The 24,334-nt window shown below is 37.9% G+C and overlaps 1 protein-coding gene across 1 annotated transcript in view; it reads right to left on the reverse strand.

Moving 5' to 3' along the window:
* Positions 1-24,097, reverse strand: part of LOC149947225 (maltase A2-like) — a 53,116-nt gene extending 29,019 nt beyond the window's left edge. The window contains exon 1 of the mRNA XM_090170856.1: positions 23,844-24,097. The gene's annotated coding sequence lies outside the window, so the exon portion shown is untranslated. The remainder of the gene's footprint in view (positions 1-23,843) is intronic.
* Positions 24,098-24,334: the final 237 nt, after the last annotated feature.

A 24,334-nucleotide genomic window follows, 5' to 3' on the forward strand; every position in this document is an offset into this window, starting at 1 on the left:
TCGTAATAATGTCCCACTATAATCCCTACACACGATTTCTTAAAACGATAAACAAAATTTACTCCGTTTCATTAGAATTAAAGGGTTGGTAATACCACGGAGAATATATTTAAATCTAGATTTCACTTTCGTTTATAAATAATAATAATAAATAATAAGTTAGTAAAGTTTTAGCTAAAACCAATTGCAATCTAGTTTCGTGTTAATCGTTTTCAGGAACCATCATTTGGGTCACTAAAAGAACCAACTATTTTATTTTGACATAATTTGTGAGACACTTGATTGATTTAAAGGGAGTATAACCCTAGCAGGGAAATCAAAATTTCTATCCTGCTGCGAGGTGTATAGAAATATAAAGGATTTTCATTTACCTTCGAGACCATGAATAAAGCTTAACCTTCCCTGTTAGGGTGATACTTCCTTTAACCAATCTCGCATTATCATTCTCAAATAGTTAAGAACTTTTCAGCGTTATCTCACGCAACAATGAAGCTTGCTGTATAAGACTCGGAAATAAACTTAAAAAGTTGAAAACTAACATATTCAGGGCCGGCGTTAGGGGGGGGGGGTAAGCGGGGCAAAATTACCCCGGGCCTAACTAAAATTTTCAAAAAACCAAATTTTGGTCGACGAATGCGTGAGGTAACCAGTGAACCGCGATCCGTTGAGTACCTGATGCAGAGAATCGCGATTGCCGTTCAAAGAGGTAACGCTGCATCAGTTTTGAACACGTTCCCTCCGGGTGCCTCACTAGCCGATTTTTTGGCCACTTTGCCTTAAATGTTCTTGTCGCATTGTAATTAACCCCTGTGTAACTGTGTTAATAATTAAGTATTTACGCATTTAAAACCCTATATACAATTAAAAAAAAATTTGTTTTAAAAATATTTGGGGGGGGGGGGGGGTGGGCCGGTGCGTAAGAACGCTTACCTCGGGCCCGAAATTCCTAGTGCCGGCCCTGAACATATTGGTTGATAATCCATAAAAAGGGAACTAAAACACCGCAGCTAGCACTAGCAAATCCTAAAGAGAGCCGTGGTGATGTTATCGGCAAATCCGTGGCACGCGCTTTGCACAAAAACGAGCGCGCGTGCTCTCCCAGACTTGGCGTCTTTCCCTCCGGAGTGAAAAGAAGGCTCCGTAAAAATCGAAAGAAGGAAGTAAAGAAGAAAATGGCAAAAGCGGGGAAAAGCGTCATTTATTTGTCGGAGAGAAATTGTTCCGTGGCGCGGTCCGAAAACGAAAGGCTGTTAAAAGAGAGGAATGCCAACAGCACATACATGTAGAAAGAGAGAGGAAACCGCGATGCTGACAAGAAGGTGTTTACCCCGCGTTACCATTTTGCCGGCTTCCATTTATACGGAAGATGAATGGCTCGCCGCGGGAAAGATATTAGGCGTTACGTTATTAATGCCGTAAATACAGACTTTCTTTAAACACTGACTCGACTAGCTCGTCCGCGCCCAAACTGTCACAGCGGAATTGTCGATTTGCCTTTCGTCACTAATTCGTGGATAAAATAATCATTATCGTCAATAGATAATTAGCTAGCCAAAAATCTAGGCCAATACCCAATTTTTAAGGAAATTAAACTTTACCTTTTCCTTTTAAGTTTTGCTACATCATTTATATGTTTAAGGGCTTTGAATTTTACTAAGAAATTTGGTAAAATCTTTTAATGTGATGGGCCGGATTGCTATCAGGGACGTGCTTGGAGGTCTAGCGGCCCTGGGCGAAATACATGAGTGAAACTGACTTGTGAGTGTAGAACTGATGCCCTCCGGTAAATACATCCCTATAGTCAAATTTACGCGGGCCTGTACGACCGCACAACTCACCACCACCCCTTAAGTACGGCCCTGGAGGAGCTATTCGATTCCCAACCAAAATTTTCCAACATCGTATGGCCCTTTGGTATAAAGAGGTCTTACTTAGATTTTTTCGGCTGTTGGCTCGCGTGGCATGAAAGGCATTCCACCACAATCCAACGCATTTTAACCCGGCCACTTGATTTAATGGCAATAAAAGTCGCTTGATGACTTGGGCCTAGTGTGGTGCCTTGGGTATTAGCCTTGCTGATTATTATTATAACAAACAGTGAAAAATGTTTGTTTATGAGCAGTTCTCTTTTTTTCATTCTGGTATAGTAGGCCTCTTCCTGAAGACTAAAGCGCGGGCTATTGGGTCGAGGTGCGCGGAGTGGCGATACTTAAACGTCGCCAAAGGATTCGGATCGATGGGGGAGTCTCCGAATAATGCCATTTAAATAAGCGCGATCTTATCTTTTCCTTATTAAAGATCTTTACTGTCGCTAGTTCGGCTTTTGTCCTCACTTCTGTCCCGCAAACTTTTAATTCAATTTCATTTGAATTCTAATGTAAACCTTGTAAATATTTTGTAGTTTATTGGTCAATTTGTCTTTCTCTTTTTATACTATTTTTATTTCGCTATTCGTTTAGTTTATTTAACCAGCTCGCGGATCCAGTAATTAGATTCTTCCCTGATTTAGAAGGGATTTGTAGAAAATACATAGAGCTACTAAATATTCATTCATTGCCGTGAAATAAAAAATTTCGGTAGTTGCGTGGGAAAGTCTACAAATAGAGCCGTTTGAATAAGCTCCCTGGTTTCTTTTTTCTACTAATTTTTTTTGTCAGTTAGTTTCTGTAAATATTGTTAATATTACCTAATATGTATGTCACTTTCTCTGTCACTTGACATTCTTTTGGTGGCTTTACTTTTCAGAGTAAGTTTTGCATAATGGATTCGTTCCTCGTTTTAAAAGTGACTTAAAATGCATAAAGCTAAAATAGGGCATTCATTCGTTCATTCGTTTATGCCGTGAGTAGAATACTTCAACAGGTTGAAATAGGTCAAATACACTCCATAAAGAATAAAAATCCATAAAGGAAGCTAATTTTTAGAGTTATTTCGCTTGTCTAGAAAGCTTTTAGCACATGATGGCAAAGAACCATCGGCGTAAATGAGTGGATAAAATCGTGATGTATTCTCAATAAGTGCAGAAAATGATAACGACCTTTCTATGAACACAGAGGTTCAATATTTCAGTCACTTAATATATTAACCATTTGACAAATTATTACTACAGTTCATTGGTATTTATTTTTATTTATGAAATTCACAACAAATTTAATTTTAATAAAATCGCTCCGTATGATTTTCGAAAAAAAAACCGCCTTTTAGTAAAAAACCTAAACTAAGCCACAGGCTAAATTTTGTTTTCCATAAAGATGTAATTTTTTAACTCACTAAAAATAGAAAATAAAAAACTCCAACAGGTTTTAAACAATTGCAATGGAGTACGTTCGAAACTTGGTTTAAATATGAAGTTGGTATTAAATTATAGTTTAACTAAAAAAATTAAATCATGCTGTTGTTTTTAAAAATATCATTATTGTTATTAAACTTTAAAACTTTAATCTACTTAAAAACATTTAAGAACCTACTTAAACCGGGCTAAAAAATGTGTGGCTATGCAAAAATTGGTAGTTCCGTAAGTTTGGTTTCGTTGTTGGGATAGGCGGCTAAATCGAGGGATATAGAGCTTTAAGGGTCTCGAAACTGGAATTCGCGACTGGCTGTTTCCATCTAAACATAAGCCACTTCTGTGTGGTTTAAGAAATGTTTGCTTTAATTATTGAATTAATTTGATATTTACAATGTGTCCATTCAAACTCACAAAGAAGAATGTTATTTTAAATAGAATAAATAATAGTTTCGTTCAATTATAATCTTATGTCAACTAACATAATGATTATTACTTAGGAGCTTGAGTGTTAAGGGGGAAGAATACAGTAAAAGCCTCTTTTTCGTTCAAGCTGAACGTTTCTGTTTTAACAATTACATAATTGAAGTATATTTTTATTATTAAACTGAACCTTCCTCTAGTGCTTAAAATAATGTTGATAATTATAATATTAATAGTTAACGAGATATAAGGTCCTAACTAAAGGGTAGTTTAGGTGCTTGCCCAACTTGTTTAGCTCCGGGTGTCCGAATTAAAACGTAATAACTTAATTACTTTTAAATTTAAAATTGTCAAAATTATTTTAAGCACCAAACAAGAGACTGTTCTACACTTAAATATTAATTTTATAAGTTAAAATACAAAATTAAAAGAGTTCAGCTTGAAATAGCGCGAAAGTAGACAATGGCCACTGTAGTCTTCCCCCTTAAGAACTTTACTTGTGTGTTATTCATTAAACCTTAACGAATTTGAAAATAGGTGTTACCAGAGGATTATAATACACCTCCTACGAGCAAAGAAGTCGTATAGGCTATTAAATTAAAAATATTAGAGAATTTCCCACCAAACCACGGTAGTGTACACCGTAACACGGCTCCAAAATTACGGCCTGTACGACTCTACCTGATGATGTAAAATTAAAAAAATACACTTCGTAAGTATATTTAATTATTTATAAATAATATTTTTAGTTTTAATTGTTTTAAAAAATCACAATACCTTTTTTTTACCGAAACGTATTTTGGGAAGGTACATGTTTCTGAAGAATTACGTTAGCAGTATTGCTTGCTCGTGGGTATGGTCTGTATTCGTTGCCATGGTAACGCGTTAGGTCGATTATGATTATTAATAATAATAATAATAATAATCAGCTAGGCTAATACCCAAGGCACCACCTTATGCCTAAGTCATCAAGCGACTTTTGAAGCCTTTAATTCAGGTGGCCGGGTTACAATGCGTAGGAGGGTGGTGGCAAGCCCTGCATGCCACACGATCGAGCCAACAGCTCCCTACACTAACTATTAAGGGCCTGGTGCAGAGAAGTTTTGCGATTCCTGTTAATTTTAACAGGATCGCAATTTTGCGATTCAGATTTGGCGACCTGTTTATTTGGCGATCCTCGCAATCGAAATCGCGGTGCAGAGACGTTTTAGCGATTCCTGTTCATCGGCGACGCTGTTATTTTTACGAATTTTTTTACCCAAGTCACGAACCAATAGGAGAGCTCGATTTTTGACGCAAAAAGCTATAACGTGGTTATGGTTGGCTTGCATTTTGACGATGAAATGATGGCTCTTCTATTTAATAATTTTCTTACTCTAATTATATTATTAGGTTTTATAATTTTTATAGTTAAATCCGTTATTTTAATAAAATATATTTATATAATATAGCCACGAAGGGAAAGCAAATCAGTTTCTGAAGAATGAGAGGTTATCCAAAATTTTTTTAAGCTATAAAATAGTGCATGAAAATTAGTTCCTTCTGATAATTTTCTTACTCTTATTATTTATTAGATTGTTTGCATTTACTACACAGTTTAATGGTTTTGTCATTTTAAAAATATATTTTTATAATGTGGTTGGTACACCAATAAAATAACGAATGAAAATAAGATTCATTACTATTATAAGCCAACATTTTCCGAAAATGATTCTCTGTTAGAAAATGAGCCGTATCATTTCGTTTTTAGGAAAATATTTATTTCAAAACTTAGCTGATAGCAATAAAAATAAATCTAGTTATAAATAAAAAACAGCAATTTCACGAGTGTACAAAAATTGGTAATTGTCTAAAGCAATTTCAAGCGAAATATCCTATATTGGTCACACGTAAAACAATGGCCCTGCTTTTAGATATAAGTTGTTATTCTACTTAATTACCTGGCATTTACATAGCCTAATCCAGGTATAAATTGTAACAAATGATATAAGCGTGTAGAATTAACTGACAAACGCTTTTAAGGTAATACCGAGGGGTCAGACATTTACCAAAATCACGTACTTTGTCTAAAATTGCAAAACCTTTTAACTCGCTCTATGGTAAATTAACATTGAAATCCCAAAATCACTTCAAAATGTAATGAAAAAATCGCCAAAATATCTACAAAATCCTGTACAAAATAATGGCAAGTGTCCGACCCCTCGGGTAATACATCAAATTTGCCTGGTAAGCTCTTGATGCATGCCAAATAAACTTGAAATTCCAATACATCTTTTATCGCAACTCCTAGTCTACCTGATTAAAGGGTTCTTCTCGGTAGATGAATTGGTATAAACGCTGGTTGATAGTTAAAGATCTTTGATACACTGAACAAATTCATCATGTCATTACTGACTCATTAGTTAAAACCCACTGCATACACTAGCAGCAAATAAGGATCTATAAATAAACCTAGGCTTAGAATACACCCAAAGTAGTAATGTATAAAATTATCTATTATAATTTATTCTTACCTGTAAAATTGCTAAGAGTGGCTGGCTTATGTTTCATAAATCATGATTGTGGTTAGGCCTTGGCTCTGACAATAATTTGACAAAAACATTTTTCGGAAAGCGATAATGAGCTAGAAACTCAAATTTTAATCATTTAAAAAATTCTGACCTACCGTGTTGTATTATTTATCTTATTAAAGTAGGTAAAAAAGCGTTTACTTCTCAATTTATTTCCCGAGCTCTTTGCGTACCACAATCCGCCATTGTTTTAGCGAGCTTCGGGTCGACTAGCGATTGCCGTAGACCACTCGCCAAATAAACAGAACGTATTCCTTTTTATTTTCCGATCGCGATGTCTCTGCACACCGATTTGGCGCGAAGCTCGCGATTTTCCGAAACCACGCCCCCTTTCTGTTAATTTGGCGATTAATCGCAATTTGGCGATTCTTAAAAACGTCTCTGCACCGGGCCCTAAGACCGCGATAGTGGGCACGTGATAATTTCGCCGGATAGGATCGGGATGCGTTTTGCCTCGTGATCTGTCACGTGAAATAATGTCATGGCGACCGTTTTAAGGTGGGGCTTAGCTGCAATGTATGGCCACGATGCTACGAGCAAGCACCCAATAGGGCGAACTTTTCTCGTAAAGGATAAATTATGTACTTCTGACGTTGCGTTTTACTTTCGACGCAGTTTAAACCCAAATGAACACGTCGAGGTGTCGGATATTCAAAGAAATCCCGTACACTTTCCAAGAAATCCGAAGTCCAGCCTGGATCTCTTCAAAATCCAGAAATTTTTACAAAATCTCGAAATCTATCAAGAAATCCCGAAATCTGGTAAGAAATCGAGATATTGCAAAATCACGAAATTCCACGAGAAACCCTTAAATTTGACGTGAATTACTGAAAAACGACGAGATATCGAGAAATTCCGAAATCGGGGACCAAAGTTAAGAAATCCGAAATCCACCAAAGAAATCCCGAAATCGGGGACCAAAGTTAAGAAATCCGAAATCCACCAAAGAAATCTCGAAATCGGGGACCAAAGTTAAGAAATCCGAAATCCACCAAAGAAATCTCGAAATCGGGGACCAAAGTTAAGAAATCCGAAATCCACCAAAGAAATCTCGAAATCGGGGACCAAAGTTAAGAAATCCGAAATCCACCAAAGAAATCTCGAAATCGGGGACCAAAGTTAAGAAATCCGAAATCCACCAAAAAAATCTCGAAATCGGGGACCAAAGTTAAGAAATCCGAAATCCACCAAAGAAATCTCGAAATCGGGGACCAAAGTTAAGAAATCCGAAATCCACCAAAGAAATCCCGAAATCGGGGACCAAAGTTAAGAAATCCGAAATCCACCAAAAAAATCTCGAAATCGGGGACCAAAGTTAAGAAATCCGAAATCCACCAAAGAAATCTCGAAATCGGGGACCAAAGTTAAGAAATCCGAAATCCACCAAAGAAATCTCGAAATCGGGGACCAAAGTTAAGAAATCCGAAATCCACCAAAGAAATCTCGAAATCGGGGACCAAAGTTAAGAAATCCGAAATCCACCAAAGAAATCTCGAAATCGGGGACCAAAGTTAAGAAATCCGAAATCCACCAAAGAAATCTCGAAATCGGGGACCAAAGTTAAGAAATCCGAAATCCACCAAAGAAATCTCGAAATCGGGGACCAAAGTTAAGAAATCCGAAATCCACCAAAGAAATCTCGAAATCGGGGACCAAAGTTAAGAAATCCGAAATCCACCAAAGAAATCCCGAAATCGGGGACCAAAGTTAAGAAATCCGAAATCCACCAAAAAAATCTCGAAATCGGGGACCAAAGTTAAGAAATCCGAAATCCACCAAAGAAATCTCGAAATCGGGGACCAAAGTTAAGAAATCCGAAATCCACCAAAGAAATCTCGAAATCGGGGACCAAAGTTAAGAAATCCGAAATCCACCAAAGAAATCTCGAAATCGGGGACCAAAGTTAAGAAATCCGAAATCCACCAAAGAAATCTCGAAATCGGGGACCAAAGTTAAGAAATCCGAAATCCACCAAAGAAATCTCGAAATCGGGGACCAAAGTTAAGAAATCCGAAATCCACCAAAGAAATCTCGAAATCGGGGACCAAAGTTAAGAAATCCGAAATCCACCAAAGAAATCTCGAAATCGGGGACCAAAGTTAAGAAATCCGAAATCCACCAAAGAAATCCCGAAATCGGGGACCAAAGTTAAGAAATCCGAAATCCACCAAAAAAATCTCGAAATCGGGGACCAAAGTTAAGAAATCCGAAATCCACCAAAGAAATCTCGAAATCGGGGACCAAAGTTAAGAAATCCGAAATCCACCAAAGAAATCTCGAAATCGGGGACCAAAGTTAAGAAATCCGAAATCCACCAAAGAAATCTCGAAATCGGGGACCAAAGTTAAGAAATCCGAAATCCACCAAAGAAATCTCGAAATCGGGGACCAAAGTTAAGAAATCCGAAATCCACCAAAGAAATCTCGAAATCGGGGACCAAAGTTAAGAAATCCGAAATCCACCAAAGAAATCTCGAAATCGGGGACCAAAGTTAAGAAATCCGAAATCCACCAAAGAAATCTCGAAATCGGGGACCAAAGTTAAGAAATCCGAAATCCACCAAAGAAATCCCGAAATCGGGGACCAAAGTTAAGAAATCCGAAATCCACCAAAAAAATCTCGAAATCGGGGACCAAAGTTAAGAAATCCGAAATCCACCAAAGAAATCTCGAAATCGGGGACCAAAGTTAAGAAATCCGAAATCCACCAAAGAAATCTCGAAATCGGGGACCAAAGTTAAGAAATCCGAAATCCACCAAAAAAATCTCGAAATCGGGGACCAAAGTTAAGAAATCCGAAATCCACCAAAGAAATCTCGAAATCGGGGACCAAAGTTAAGAAATCCGAAATCCACCAAAGAAATCTCGAAATCGGGGACCAAAGTTAAGAAATCCGAAATCCACCAAAGAAATCTCGAAATCGGGGACCAAAGTTAAGAAATCCGAAATCCACCAAAGAAATCTCGAAATCGGGGACCAAAGTTAAGAAATCCGAAATCCACCAAAGAAATCTCGAAATCAAGCGTGATTTCAAAATCCCATAGACAATTCTGGTGAATGTTCGTACCCTCATAATTTTCTGTTACAAGCAATTTATAAAACCACATATTATTTAAAAAGGATGAACTTAATTTACAATGAGAATCCAAATCAAACTTGGAACAAGAGATCTTAAAAGAAATTGATTTGAAAAACTTCAATAGTTACATTGTATACATTGGCGCGCGCTGGTTTGGAATTGATAATCTTATTGGCTAGAAGACAAATTATTATTTTTTTTTATTATTATTGTTTATTTATTTGTGTACTTGTATTTACAATTATTTTTTTATATAATTCCATTTTGTTTTTAGTACACTGTACACATGCCCTTCTACTAAAGCAAAGCTTGTACGTAGAGGGCACAATTAGTAATTTTTAGTAATTGTTTTTAGAGCACCGCACAATTACAAAATCAAAACTATCATACAACATTTCTTGCAGATAAAATTTATCTAAGCAATATTATCTAAGCAATATTTAATATTGCTTAGCCCACGTGGTTCGATTTTATGATCAGAATGAACACGCGCGACGAAAAAATCGAGATTAACGCGTTTTGAATTTATAAATCCTTCCTTTGGACGGTTTTTATTAATATTTTCGCCCAAATAATTTCTTTTAGCGTCTATTTTAAAGAACACAACGCGTACATCGCGTAATTAAAAAAGGTGTGAAGTATATGTATCATTATGACATAGAAGTAAGATACCCTGAAAAAACCGAATAAAAACAACTTAAAGGGAATAAAGCTTCTGGTATTTTGGTGGTGCCCAAAGCTTTCCATTATTGACCATTATTTTTAAATTTTCGTCGCTGCTTAGGGATTTGTTGCGGAGGTAAATCGGTAATCCCTAAAATATTTGCGGTTGCCGGTTATAATCTCTTTAAACGTAAACATATTAAGCAAATTAGGCTCGACTGCATTTAGTACAACCACATAACCAAATATCTACTCATAATAAACGTGTTTAAACTCCCAAAATGTATCAACCCTCCATTGAGGTTAATGTTTACTCGGACTATGCAGAAGATGGCGCTACAAAACAGTCAGGGCTTTAGCGTTTCTATTTGAAGCATGCGCGGTGCCACGTGCTAATTAAAAGGTGCCACCTAGGAGCAACAAACACAAGGAGAACGCAGCTAACCTTTAAACACGCTAACGCAGTGTTGTGTACAAATTTCATTGGACGAGCCTTTACGCTGAATGTTTTACGGGCGGGGGGGGGGAGACAATTTCCGAATTTTCCCCTTCCGACGGCAGCGTCTAACCAATGAAAATGGTACACGAGAAAATGCACGACTTTTGACGGGTTGCGTTTTCTTGGTGTGGGGTGCTGCGTTTGTTGCTCCTAGGTGCCACCGAGGCGTTATTAAATAAGCGGCACGGGATATTTCAATTGACCAATTTCAAAATTAAGTTTTTGATCGTGACAGTACCTTTACATTGTGGTTTATTTACCTGCTTTTATACCCTAACATTTTCACGCGCAAAATAAATTTTAAAATCCACCAATAACGCGTGAGAAATTTTTAAATAAAAAGAAAAGATGGTCTAGGTTAGGGTCCCACAATTTCGTTGTTGAACCAAAAGAAATATCTGAATATCTCGAATCCAGTTCGCAACCATGGATTCGTTTGGTCTAAAACGATATAAAAAGTTACACAGGGTGTTTTTTGTTCGGACAAGTGATTTTTTACAAAAACTACTTACGGTAAAAAAATTTATTTTTATGTTTAAGTAAATACACCGAGGGACAATGATTCTAATTAGTGAAGTTTCAACGTTTTCTGAAATTCACATTTTTAGAAAAATATATTTTTTACACCACTATATAGGAGAATTTGTATACAAAAAAACCTATTTTTTCACTGACAAACGCGACTTGAAAAATTGACAAGTTGAGCAAGCCAATCTAAAGCTTTAATACCAACAAACGTACATTTTTGTTATTTGCTTATTTTGGTTTCAAAAGAAGCTATTGCCTCCTACGTCTAACTTGTCTTCTGTCAAGCCCTCAAAACTCGTGGAAAAATAACCGTATTTTGACCGAAACAATTGTATTCTTACTTTTTTTAATATGCTCTTCAACTTTCTCATTGACACTTTTTGTCTGCGACCTACCGGTGAAAAGATAATTTTTCTAAAACGCACAAAAATGTTTCTGAAATTTACAAATTCAATTGATTACTACGAGTTGTATATATCCTGAAAATTTCACATATTTCCGTCACGTCGTTTTTGAGAAAAACGCTTGGATCGATCAATTTAAAAGACCCTGTAGAGAACTTTCTTCGAAATGGTTGCATGTACGAAGAAAGACGTCATCGCGGGTTTAGCCAGTAAAGAATAATTTGTTCGGAGCAAATAAGAGAGAGATATCTCGCTGCAGTGGCCGAAGAAAGTTAAACATCTCGGAATCATCGAGAAAGACAGAGGGCAAAGACAGCGTGTGGCCGAACAGGAATGGAACTCTCTCCTTTTTTCCGAATAAAAATAGATCCGAGAGTTTCGAGTTGAGCCAACGATTAAGAACGAGAGACCCCTTTCGGTCAGTTTTTGCCACTACACTCTCTCGGTCACTATAGCTCAAGCTTTCGCGAGGAAGGCGTCTTGATTGCCTTTATATTATCCTATCTAGGCTGGGAGTGCCAGGAAGAGGCAGTCCTGGTTGGCTCAGCCCTCAAAACCCTAACGCGCTTGTAATGGCATTTTCATTCGGCGGCTTGTGCTGGAAACCATCGTGACACGTACCCGTCACTTCGGCCTCGTCTCTGCAAATCGATCTCGGTGTAGTTTAGCTCCACGATGGAGAAAAAGAGATGATATATACACTTTGCAGTCGGCCCTTTTCGCCTTTTCAAAAACACGGCACTTTAGTAATTATCCGTTTCGAAATTCAAACTCGATGTTAGAGGCGTGGCTGTTTATTGTCGGTGTAGTATTGAAATTGAAATTTACGTAGTTAATTTCGTAAATTTTATTCAAATACTTTTATGCGATACGCCGAAACTCTTTAAAGGGAATATAACCCTAACAAAGGAAGATTAATATTCCTTAGAACCATAATACTATACCATAAGTAACATAATAACCATAAGTATGTAAATTAGGAAAAATTATCACTGAACTGATTTTCAGAGCTATTGCGCAATCTAGATTTAGTTTATAGCCCCCTAGTGTCTAAATATGTCCAAGGTGAAATATACTACTATACCAAGGACGATAACACGCTACTCAGTTTGAGTGCGAGTCCAAGTCGGAGCTTGGCGAGAATTTCAGTGTCGAAAAAGGTTCGGTCAGGAAATTAAGATAAAACAATAGGAAGTGTCATACTTATGGTTATTACGTTACTTACGGTATACAACTCGCGGCCAGATGATAAATTCTAAATTTTCTAGGCGGCTCTGGACTGTCGCGCTAAGCAATTGAAAGCTATGCGATTAAGGGTCAGTTAAGGATGATAAGACCCTATTTTGGCTAGCTAGATAAATAGATTTTTCCTTTTATCATAATCGACCACCATCAGAACGCGATAATTCCAATAATGATAAACCGTTTCAAATCTTGATATAAACGGAGTATTTAAGGCCGGTTTTGTATTAGTAGTGCGTAATGGAATGATCTCTTTGCAATATCTCTTAATAGGATAAGGAGTAACCCATTTCTCTAGTGATGCCAACTCTAACTTTCCAGATATAGACCCCATTAGCGGCTTCGGCCAAATTTTGTTTAACTTCTTCAACCGTAAGTCTATAACTATAACAACAAATAGGTGTGTCAGTTCCGTATCTTCCACTTTCTACTGAGCTCCATTTATGGCATGATCATAAACCTTTGGAATTCAGATTCAATACGTGCTCTTTGTGTCGTCGTCACAGTGAGCGGGGGCAGAGAGCCGTACCTAGTATTTATAATTTGACGCGTATTTACGTGGAAAATATAACAGGGGAATAGCAACTCGGACGATTAATCATCTCAGGTAATTTATGCGTATTAACTTCCGGTGATGTAATGATTTATGCCTCGTTAATTCAAATCTATATTACCGGAAGTACTCCGCGTGAACCCTTAATTAGCGTAGGTCATTGAGATTCTATTCCTTTTCTATATTTTCAATAGTATTTTTCTCCGAAGAGGTGCTTTTTTTTGGTTATAATGTCACTTCAACTTCACCCCACACATAGATAGAGGGTTGGCACAATTTTGCCCAGGGTGGAAAATACCGGGTGGAAAAAAAACTAGATTTTTCCGCGGTTTTTTCCACCTATTGTTTTCCTGTTGAAAACCATGTGGAAAATCGTACTTTCATGGTTTTTTCCACCTCTAATGGCAAAATTCAATAAAAAATAAATAATAAAAGCAGTATATCCTTCTATTCTATTCACTCTTCTGGCCTTTTTTTCATCTCTCCCATTTGCAATAACCAAATTACGTCACCGTTATAACAAAACAACGTAACTTGAGATATGTGGTTTTGTCAAATTTGACATATTTAGATTCTACACCCCAATTTACGTATATAACATTAAAAACATTAATAGGTTGCAATTGAAATAATTTTTTTAAATCGAGAAAACATTTAAACGTATCTTTGATATTCACAGCTTATTTCGCGCAAAAGCACGTATCTTGCTTATTTTCAGCTCCTATCGCACTTCATGACGCAAATCCACGTATCTCTAAAAATTCCCCTTTAGCAAAATATTTTTAAATTAAAATCCTCATAAAGAGTCAATATTGAAACGAAATTATTTAACTATAAAATTAACTCACACGTAAAAACCTAACACGCGATTTCACAAGTCCCTGCAAAATAAAAAATCAATTTTTCTCGAAAAGGCCACCGAAAAGATACGTGGTTTTGTTTTAACGGCGACGATTAGTCTCTTAATAGATATACCAATGATTAATTTAGCATTCATTTTTTCCGGTTTTTACTAGTTTTCCCCACATGTTTTTTCGGTTTTTACTAGTTTTCCCCACATGTTTTTCCGGTTTTTACTAGTTTTCCCCACATGTTTTTCTGGTTTTTACTAGTTTTCCCCACATGTTTTTCCGGTTTTTACTAGTTTTCCCCACATGTTTTTCTGGTTTTTACTAGTTTTCCCCACATGTTTTTCCGGTTTTTACTAGTTTTCCCCACATGTTTTTCCGGTTTTTACTAGTTTTCCCCACATGTTTTTCTGGTTTTTACTAGTTTTCCCCACATGTTTTTCCGGTTTTTACTAGTTTTCCCCACATGTTTTTCCGGTTTTTACTAGTTTTCCCCACATGTTTTTCTGGTTTTTACTAGTTTTCCCCACATGTTTTTCTGGTTTTTACTAGTTTTCCCCACATGTTTTTCCGGTTTTTACTAGTTTTCCCCACATGTTTTTCTGGTTTTTACTAGTTTTCCCCACATGTTTTTCTGGTTTTTACTAGTTTTCCCCACATGTTTTTCCGGTTTTTACTAGTTTTCCCCACATGTTTTTCCGGTTTTTACTAGTTTTCCCCACATGTTTTTCTGGTTTTTACTAGTTTTCCCCACATGTTTTTCCGGTTTTTACTAGTTTTCCCCACATGTTTTTCTGGTTTTTACTAGTTTTCCCCACATTTTTTTCTGGTTTTTACTAGTTTTCCCCACATGTTTTTCCGGTTTTTACTAGTTTTCCCCACATGTTTTTCCGGTTTTTACTAGTTTTCCCCACATGTTTTTCCGGTTTTTACTAGTTTTCCCCACATGTTTTTCTGATTTTTACTAGTTTTCCCCACATGTTTTTCTGGTTTTTACTAGTTTTCCCCACATGTTTTTCTGGTTTTTACTAGTTTTCCCCACATGTTTTTCCGGTTTTTACTAGTTTTCCCCACATGTTTTTCTGGTTTTTACTAGTTTTCCCCACATGTTTTTCTGGTTTTTACTAGTTTTCCCCACATGTTTTTCCGGTTTTTACTAGTTTTCCCCACATGTTTTTCTGGTTTTTACTAGTTTTCCCCACATGTTTTTCTGGTTTTTACTAGTTTTCCCCACATGTTTTTCTGGTTTTTACTAGTTTTCCCCACATGTTTTTCCGGTTTTTACTAGTTTTCCCCACATGTTTTTCTGGTTTTTACTAGTTTTCCCCACATGTTTTTCTGGTTTTTACTAGTTTTCCCCACATGTTTTTCTGGTTTTTACTAGTTTTCCCCACATGTTTTTCCGGTTTTTACTAGTTTTCCCCACATGTTTTTCTGGTTTTTACTAGTTTTCCCCACATGTTTTTCTGGTTTTTACTAGTTTTCCCCACATGTTTTTCTGGTTTTTACTAGTTTTCCCCACATGTTTTTCCGGTTTTTACTAGTTTTCCCCACATGTTTTTCCGGTTTTTACTAGTTTTCCCCACATGTTTTTCCGGTTTTTACTAGTTTTCCCCACATGTTTTTCCGGTTTTTACTAGTTTTCCCCACATGTTTTTCTGGTTTTTACTAGTTTTCCCCACATGTTTTTCCGGTTTTTACTAGTTTTCCCCACATGTTTTTCTGGTTTTTACTAGTTTTCCCCACATGTTTTTCTGGTTTTTACTAGTTTTCCCCACATGTTTTTCTGGTTTTTACTAGTTTTCCCCACATGTTTTTCCGGTTTTTACTAGTTTTCCCCACATGTTTTTCTGGTTTTTACTAGTTTTCCCCACATGTTTTTCTGGTTTTTACTAGTTTTCCCCACATGTTTTTCTGGTTTTTACTAGTTTTCCCCACATGTTTTTCCGGTTTTTACTAGTTTTCCCCACATGTTTTTCTGGTTTTTACTAGTTTTCCCCACATGTTTTTCTGGTTTTTACTAGTTTTCCCCACATGTTTTTCCGGTTTTTACTAGTTTTCCCCACATGTTTTTCCGGTTTTTACTAGTTTTCCCCACATGTTTTTCCGGTTTTTACTAGTTTTCCCCACATGTTTTTCTGGTTTTTACTAGTTTTCCCCACATGTTTTTCTGGTTTTTACTAGTTTTCCCCACATGTTTTTCCGGTTTTTACTAGTTTTCCCCACATGTTTTTCTGGTTTTTACTAGTTTTCCCCACATGTTTTTCTGGTTTTTACTAGTTTTCCCCACATGTTTTTCTGGTTTTTACTAGTTTTCCCCACATGTTTTTCCGGTTTTTACTAGTTTTCCCCACATGTTTTTCTGGTTTTTACTAGTTTTCCCCACATGTTTTTCTGGTTTTTACTAGTTTTCCCCACATGTTTTTCTGGTTTTTACTAGTTTTCCCCACATGTTTTTCCGGTTTTTACTAGTTTTCCCCACATGTTTTTCTGGTTTTTACTAGTTTTCCCCACATGTTTTTCTGGTTTTTACTAGTTTTCCCCACATGTTTTTCCGGTTTTTACTAGTTTTCCCCACATGTTTTTCTGGTTTTTACTAGTTTTCCCCACATGTTTTTCTGGTTTTTACTAGTTTTCCCCACATGTTTTTCCGGTTTTTACTAGTTTTCCCCACATGTTTTTCTGGTTTTTACTAGTTTTCCCCACATGTTTTTCTGGTTTTTACTAGTTTTCCCCACATGTTTTTCTGGTTTTTACTAGTTTTCCCCACATGTTTTTCTGGTTTTTACTAGTTTTCCCCACATGTTTTTCCGGTTTTTACTAGTTTTCCCCACATGTTTTTCTGGTTTTTACTAGTTTTCCCCACATGTTTTTCTGGTTTTTACTAGTTTTCCCCACATGTTTTTCTGGTTTTTACTAGTTTTCCCCACATGTTTTTCCGGTTTTTACTAGTTTTCCCCACATGTTTTTCCGGTTTTTACTAGTTTTCCCCACATGTTTTTCCGGTTTTTACTAGTTTTCCCCACATGTTTTTCTGGTTTTTACTAGTTTTCCCCACATGTTTTTCTGGTTTTTACTAGTTTTCCCCACATGTTTTTCCGGTTTTTACTAGTTTTCCCCACATGTTTTTCTGGTTTTTACTAGTTTTCCCCACATGTTTTTCCGGTTTTTACTAGTTTTCCCCACATGTTTTTCTGGTTTTTACTAGTTTTCCCCACATGTTTTTCTGGTTTTTACTAGTTTTCCCCACATGTTTTTCCGGTTTTTACTAGTTTTCCCCACATGTTTTTCCGGTTTTTACTAGTTTTCCCCACATGTTTTTCTGGTTTTTACTAGTTTTCCCCACATGTTTTTCTGGTTTTTACTAGTTTTCCCCACATGTTTTTCCGGTTTTTACTAGTTTTCCCCACATGTTTTTCTGGTTTTTACTAGTTTTCCCCACATGTTTTTCTGGTTTTTACTAGTTTTCCCCACATGTTTTTCTGGTTTTTACTAGTTTTCCCCACATGTTTTTCCGGTTTTTACTAGTTTTCCCCACATGTTTTTCTGGTTTTTACTAGTTTTCCCCACATGTTTTTGCCAACCCTGGATGTGAGTAATTGTTTCAACTAACTGTCACACTTACGTATCTATAGACTTACGCTTCCACGTACTAGCTTCCCTTTAAAGTTGGCTTTCATCCAGAAAAATCCTTTCAAATGGTAAGGGTAGGGGCGCTTTCCGCGAGGAGCAGGTGACGTGCCGAAATACATACGTACGACGTGAGACGTACCTTAACGAATAATATTCAGAGTAATAAGGAAGGACGACGCTTACAGAAATTAGAAAGTCGTATAAAAAGTTTCGACGATTTTCGGTACGACAGCCCTGCCAAGTTAGCTCGACGACGTGTCTACGAACGAGCGAAGAAGCCTTTACGTTCGCGTTCATAAAGTGGGATGCTTAGCCACTCCGAATCTTGGCCAGCGGAGCCAATATGGAGAATCTCAACGAAGGCGGCGGTTGGGGACCAGAATGACGTAGCGGGGTAAGGGTTGAAAGCGCGTCACAGCGTTTTGTCTCTTTTTATCAGCCGAAGAGTGAACAGGCATTATTCCGACAGGGGCCGTTAGCCCGCGCGCGGGGGGGGGGGGGGGGTTATGATTGCTATAAAGAGAAAGACGCGAAACGGGGGGAGGGGGAGGGGAACCCGAAAGAGAGGAAAAATTGATGCGATGGGGAGGCTGACAATATTGCTCGATGCAATTTATCCAGAGCCGATCTTATTGGCAAAGTCCTTCCCTCGGAGTTGGGGCCTACGTCGTTCCAGACACCGCTTTCTCGGCTCATTAAGTATAAGACGAAGGAGAAGAACGGAGGGGGAGGGAGGGATGATAATAACCCCTGGAACGCCGCTTGCGTCCGCTCTTCCACGATGGAACACCTGACCCAGCCTCCTTCAAATCGTGGCCCGGGTTGGCGAGAGAAGACGGAATCTCCGAGGAGGAGAAACCAAAGCGGCCCATATTCTTCATCTTCCTAATGAAACCGTCTTCTCGCTCCTTAGGCCTGTCCCTCTCTCCGAGGCCCTTTCACCCTCTCGCTTTGAACCTCTCAGGCCGTAATTGGTACCTCCTCTCTGTTATTAGTTTTAGTCCAAAGTCAGTTTGGCTAAAGGAGAAGGAAGAGTATCTCCTCTTAAAGACGATATACGTTTCGGAGGTGCCACGTTTGATCTTCAGACTCCGGGGTGTCATTCGCCCCGTTTCGAGAGTTGGACTTAAATTAACGAGCCGCCCAAATAAAACGAATTTATTCAGATACAAATTTTGGGCCGATGTGGCTAAGAAGAGGTCATCTATCTTTTCCCACCTTCGAGTTTTCTCAACAAATCCATCACCCGCTTTAAAAGCACCTAAGATATCATGGCTTAAATTCCCATTTCAACAAAATTTAGCGTGATTAATTATAAAGCTTCCATTAATCTCCTCAAGCGTTAGATTAATTTAAATATTATTTTAAGAAAAGTACAAATTTGTCCATTTTTGCCAAGGTCTCCGAACTGATTTCGAAAATATAGTTATATCAATAAAGTTTTGAATAAACAAATTTATCCGTAACAATGTTATTTTTTTCGGAAGCAAAGAGCGTGGGAAATCTTTTATTCCAATATTAATATCTAAAGCGTGGAAAGTTAAACATTTACCGATGACAACTATGTCGATTCCGGAAGGTCAGGCGTACGCTGCAGTATTGGGTTTCCTAACAAGCCCATTCGACTAGGATTTACTGGTTTGTCGTATCGCGTAACGGAGTTATGTCAACATGAGCGGCGCTATTCAAACAGCGACGGGTGCGTATCCTTAATTAGAACGTTCTCGACAAGAATCAATATAGAGAAATAAACCGGTACAGTAGGCCGCGTTGGCTCGCTGAATAAGCCGGAATTAGGGCCGTTCGATCTAGATTGGAAGCTCCGGAGTATAGGCCAACTGCCACGGAAGCCGGGACTTAAGACTGCGGCCTATAGCGGGAGGCGGTGCGGGCCTCTCTAAGCCTAATCCGCGGCGCCAGCCGGATGGGAGCGCCGCGTCTCTCCGGCCATATCGGCCCAAATGCCAAACTGGAAGCCCCCATAAAGAGATCAATGTCGTTGACGGACAGTGGCGGCCGAAGCGCGGAAAAATCGAGCGACGCTGGCCACGGATAGTCAGCGGGAGGAAACGAAGAGAGAGAAAGAGATATGGAGAAGCGGTCATCCCCCCGTATACGCCTGTTTGATCGGCCAAAGTGCGAGGCAATGATTTTGACAGCCGAACCTTAAGCTGGCGGGGTTGCTTTTTTCCTTTTTCTTTCTTCGCCAGCTTAAGAAGACGTACGAGGGAGATATCTTTCAATTCGTTAGGCGCAACCACCACGAAACAGCGACGACTCGCAGTTTTGTTGGCCCTCTCGAAGACGTGTTTGCTTAAAATCTCGGGTTGTAACGCTTCTACCTCGAGATGGCGTGCTTCTGACTGCTCCAAATTGAAATGTCACCCTCACTTCTTCGCCAAAATGACGGTGAAGTGGACAGCGTGTTAAATTGCGAAGACCATTGCTTAGAAATTAATATCGCTTTCTAGTGGGTATTTTACCATTTCGAAATACGTGTCATTTGTGATAAGGAATACTCGAAACCTTCCACTACCAAACCGCACCAAACGTCTAGGAATACTTAAAACTTTCTACTCCCAAACCCAGTGTCCATGCATTTAGGAATATACTACCAAACCCATCATACTCGATACCTATCATTACCAAACTCATCATAAGTCTATGAGAAATCTTGGCCTAATACGCAAGAAACCTTATGCCTCCCCAACACATTATACGTCTAGGAATACTTTAGATCTACTACTCCCAAACCCATCTATATAATACTATTCCAAAACCTATTTTCCCAAAATCGATCTTGGATCTAGGAATATTAGATATGTATTACTCCAAAAACCCGGCATACTTTTAGAAATAATCTAAACCTACTACTCGCCAACCCATCATCCGTCTAAGAACATTCGATATCTAGTAAGCCCAACAAACGTCTAGAAAGATCCATTACCCCAAACCCATCTCACGGATAGAAATATTGGAGATCTACAACCCTAAGCGACTAGGAATACTCGATACCTATGACTCACCAACAATACATGGAATGAATAATATTTTTAGTCGAGATAAAGGCGGAAAAGAATTCAAGTGGTGTATGAACGCAAAAAAAGCGTACTTTTCTTTATGCAATTAAGGAAACCGATATAAAAATATGTCGTGGCCTCACGATTTTATACGTTTTTCAGCGAGTTAAAGGAAAAAAGTCAAGATCGTTGGGCATACTTTCTTTTTAACGACGGTTATCATTAAGGATAAAAAGTATAGCGGTACCGAGGTAAGCTTAATTCATTTCGGGATAAACCAATCTAATAATCAAATGATCTAATTGGATAACCCAATAGCCTCGCTCCTTATATTAGAAGGGCTACGTAAAGTACCCCAGAGAGGAATAAGAGCGCGCCCAGCTTGGTAGGAAGGGCAAGAGGGGAGCGCTGTAACGAGGAGGACAAGGGGCTTCATCTCTTTTACCTGTACCCACGCTCTCTCTCTCTCCGTTCAATGAGGATGCGGATCCAGAGACAAAAATTTAGCCGAAGGATCGATCGAGAAAGAGAGCCAAGAAAGAGGGAAAAGGAGAGGACGTTCTAAGAGGCGCCAACACAAGCACCAAATAAGGGAGGAACTTGGTGGGTTTTATTTTTGTTCCCCTTCCTTGATCCGTTCAATTTGGAGGGAAAAGGTATACACGGTGGTGATAGTGGTGGTACTGGCAGACTGCGGAAAAGCCGTGATGCTTTTGCGAATTCTCTTCTCACCCCGACCTGTTTCTCGCAGGGGTAATAAGGGAGCTAAGAAAAACAACTCGAAGAAAAAAGTGGATCCGATAGAATCCGGCGAAGAACCTGTCAACTATCCTAAACGGCTTGCAAATAAACGCCGGAACGCGTTTAAGGTTTTCTACCAGCGACGTTGCGTCCTTTTTTTCTTTCTCCAAAGATCCTTTTATCCGTGAAAATTCTTATTTACAGTCACTTTGCTGTCTCTACACTTTTATGGAAACGGAGATATTCCTAAATGCGGAATTTGGCGCGGTGTTTTTCTCCTAAGCTGCCCTTTAAAGCCCCCCTCCCCTGCCCCGATATATTCCATAAGTGCGAGGCCACTCTGGGGGGAAATGCCTCGATGGTAAGAGTGGGCTTTCATAAAAAAAATAAAGTTTTAGGTCAAATGGAAGAAATGAAAACAAGGCTTTACCGTTGCCCCAAGTTTGCAATGGCGGATTTTGGGGTGAGTGTGACGGTATAGTCAAATTTTAACTCGAGTCTTTCCTTTAGAACTCCTGGATACGACACTGATAGCTCTGACAAAATTGGTCGATAAAATTGGTTTCCAACATTAAATAAAATGTGTTATATTTGATTCAATTACAATATACGAAGTTTGATTTGAGCCAATTACAATATATTAAGTTCAATTTGATAAAAATAACAATATATGAAGTTCAATTTGATAAAATTAACAATATATGAAGTTCAATTTGATAAAATTAACAATATATGAAGTTCAATTTGATAAAATTAACCATATATGAAGTTCAATTTGATCCAAAAGAATTGATCCAACCAAAAATATCTTGATTCCAGTGGGATCCAAAGTAATTGGATATTGGATCAAGTCTTTTCGTAAAGAACGACAGAACTGTAATGGCCAAATAGCGTCTTGGTAGAGTAGTTGAAAATTCTTTACACGAATAACCAGAGTAACAGACGAAATGAAAATAAAGGTTTCTAACTCAAAGTTGTGTATATCAAACTTTCGGTATAGTTGTCAAGTACAATATATATATATATATATATATATTCTTAGAGTAAATTATCATATAATTTCCACTATAAATTTATAAAATGTTTTTACCAGCTGTCGGACAAAATTTAATTATAGATTGGTTGTAAATAACCAAATAATTAAATTTCCACCTCATAGAACCGTGATAAAATCTTAAAAACGATCTTGGCCGGCAAATGTTTATTCTGAAATATCGAAATAGCCGAAATTATATAACATGTTTACGTAATCGATTTCAAAGAAAGTCTCAAAGGACGTCCGCGCCTAATTCTTACGCAAATAAATGGAATATTATTCAAGTTAGCAAATATTTGGAAAACATACCTACTTTGGATATTAAAATTAGCATAAGTGGCAGTGGTTCTCGTAGGGAAAACCGACGTATTTTCAGCTAGACACATTACTCGCGTCTGCAATTAAGGAATATGTTAAAGTCTAATGTAAAATCCATTAATTTGATTATTCTGTAGAGAACATAAATTTTAAATTAAGTAATGAGCGGGCTTTCACGGCGTTATATAAAACATCAAAGCCAACATGTTCACAAATTATTCCTAAATTTACGTGTCTCCTAGATTATGAATAAATTCTATCAGATTTTCGGTGAATTAAATCAAGTCCTTAAAAAAAGCGCATTAGATAAAATCCCCTGATACCTCAAAATTATCTTGTATTTAAATTTCAGACCTTGTATTAACTGTAATACGTAAGTTATGATATTTATTTAGTTTTTAAATTATACTATGTATGTAGGAAATTTAGTTGAAATATTTGAATTTTACAACTATAGTCCATTTTACAAATCAAAATGTATTTGATTGAATTTATGTAAGATTGGGATTAGAACAGTGTTTTTTTTTATTTATTCAAACTCACTGCTCTTAAGTCTAGAGTACAGGTATATCAATTACAGAACTGTGAATGCGACGGGATTAGAATCAAAAAGGGGGAAAATTTAAAACAGAGTAAAAAACAATAGTTTTTGCTTTGATGGTCATCATTATTAGGGGAAAAACCTATTTAACCAATCGAGATATTAAGTTCGTAGCAAAATAACGGGCAAAGACAGCGTTTACAAGTGTGCAAAAAAACTAAGTCTAAAGCAACCTTTTCTAATTTTCTTAATCTATCTACCGAATTTACTCTTTGCAGTACAAAAAAAAATGTTAAGAAAAATAATTGGGAATTTTTTTTAAATACAGTTCCTATCAAAGACTAAAACTATTGGGCTAATAATTTAATATGTCACCCTAATTATACGCGAATGATCGTATCTTTAAGCGCGTTGAAAAAAGGGAAGCACGCAACGCGAGATAGTCAAAGATGAAACTCACCCTTTTAGCCGTAACTCGCGAAGGGCTGTCCCCGAACAGCGAGAGAGTAGAGCTCTTGAAAACACCAATTTTACGGATTTCGCGGAGACTGCGAATGCAGCGCGAGCGGAAAAATTGTCACACAAAATGCGGATAAAAAAAGTCTCGTTTCGTGGCTGGTCTTCTTCGAATGAGACTTTGCGTCGACGTTTTGTAGATCAGAGCAGGAGAGAGTGTCCGCAGCGTCGGCGATGTGGCTTCCGCATCCAGATCCGACTGCGAGTCTCAGTCTGCCAGGAAGGGCCCCTTCGGACTGCGTTTTACGGAGGAAGAAGGATCGGCGCATGCGCGTCGAAGCTCCGACTCGGGGCCACTGTGCGGAGAAGGCCTCCTCTCAGGGGGGCGATGGAGAAGGCTTTAAGCGCGCCGACGAGAAACGGAGCTAAAGAACACTCCCAAATGTTACGATTTTTTTTAAAAAAGGTAGGGGCATGGGGAGCTTGAAATACTCA

This window comes from Leiobunum rupestre, chromosome 4 (genome assembly GCF_980474605.1).
Source record: "Leiobunum rupestre chromosome 4, qqLeiRupe1.1.hap1, whole genome shotgun sequence".
In the NCBI taxonomy this organism is placed as follows: Eukaryota; Metazoa; Arthropoda; class Arachnida; order Opiliones; family Sclerosomatidae; genus Leiobunum; species Leiobunum rupestre.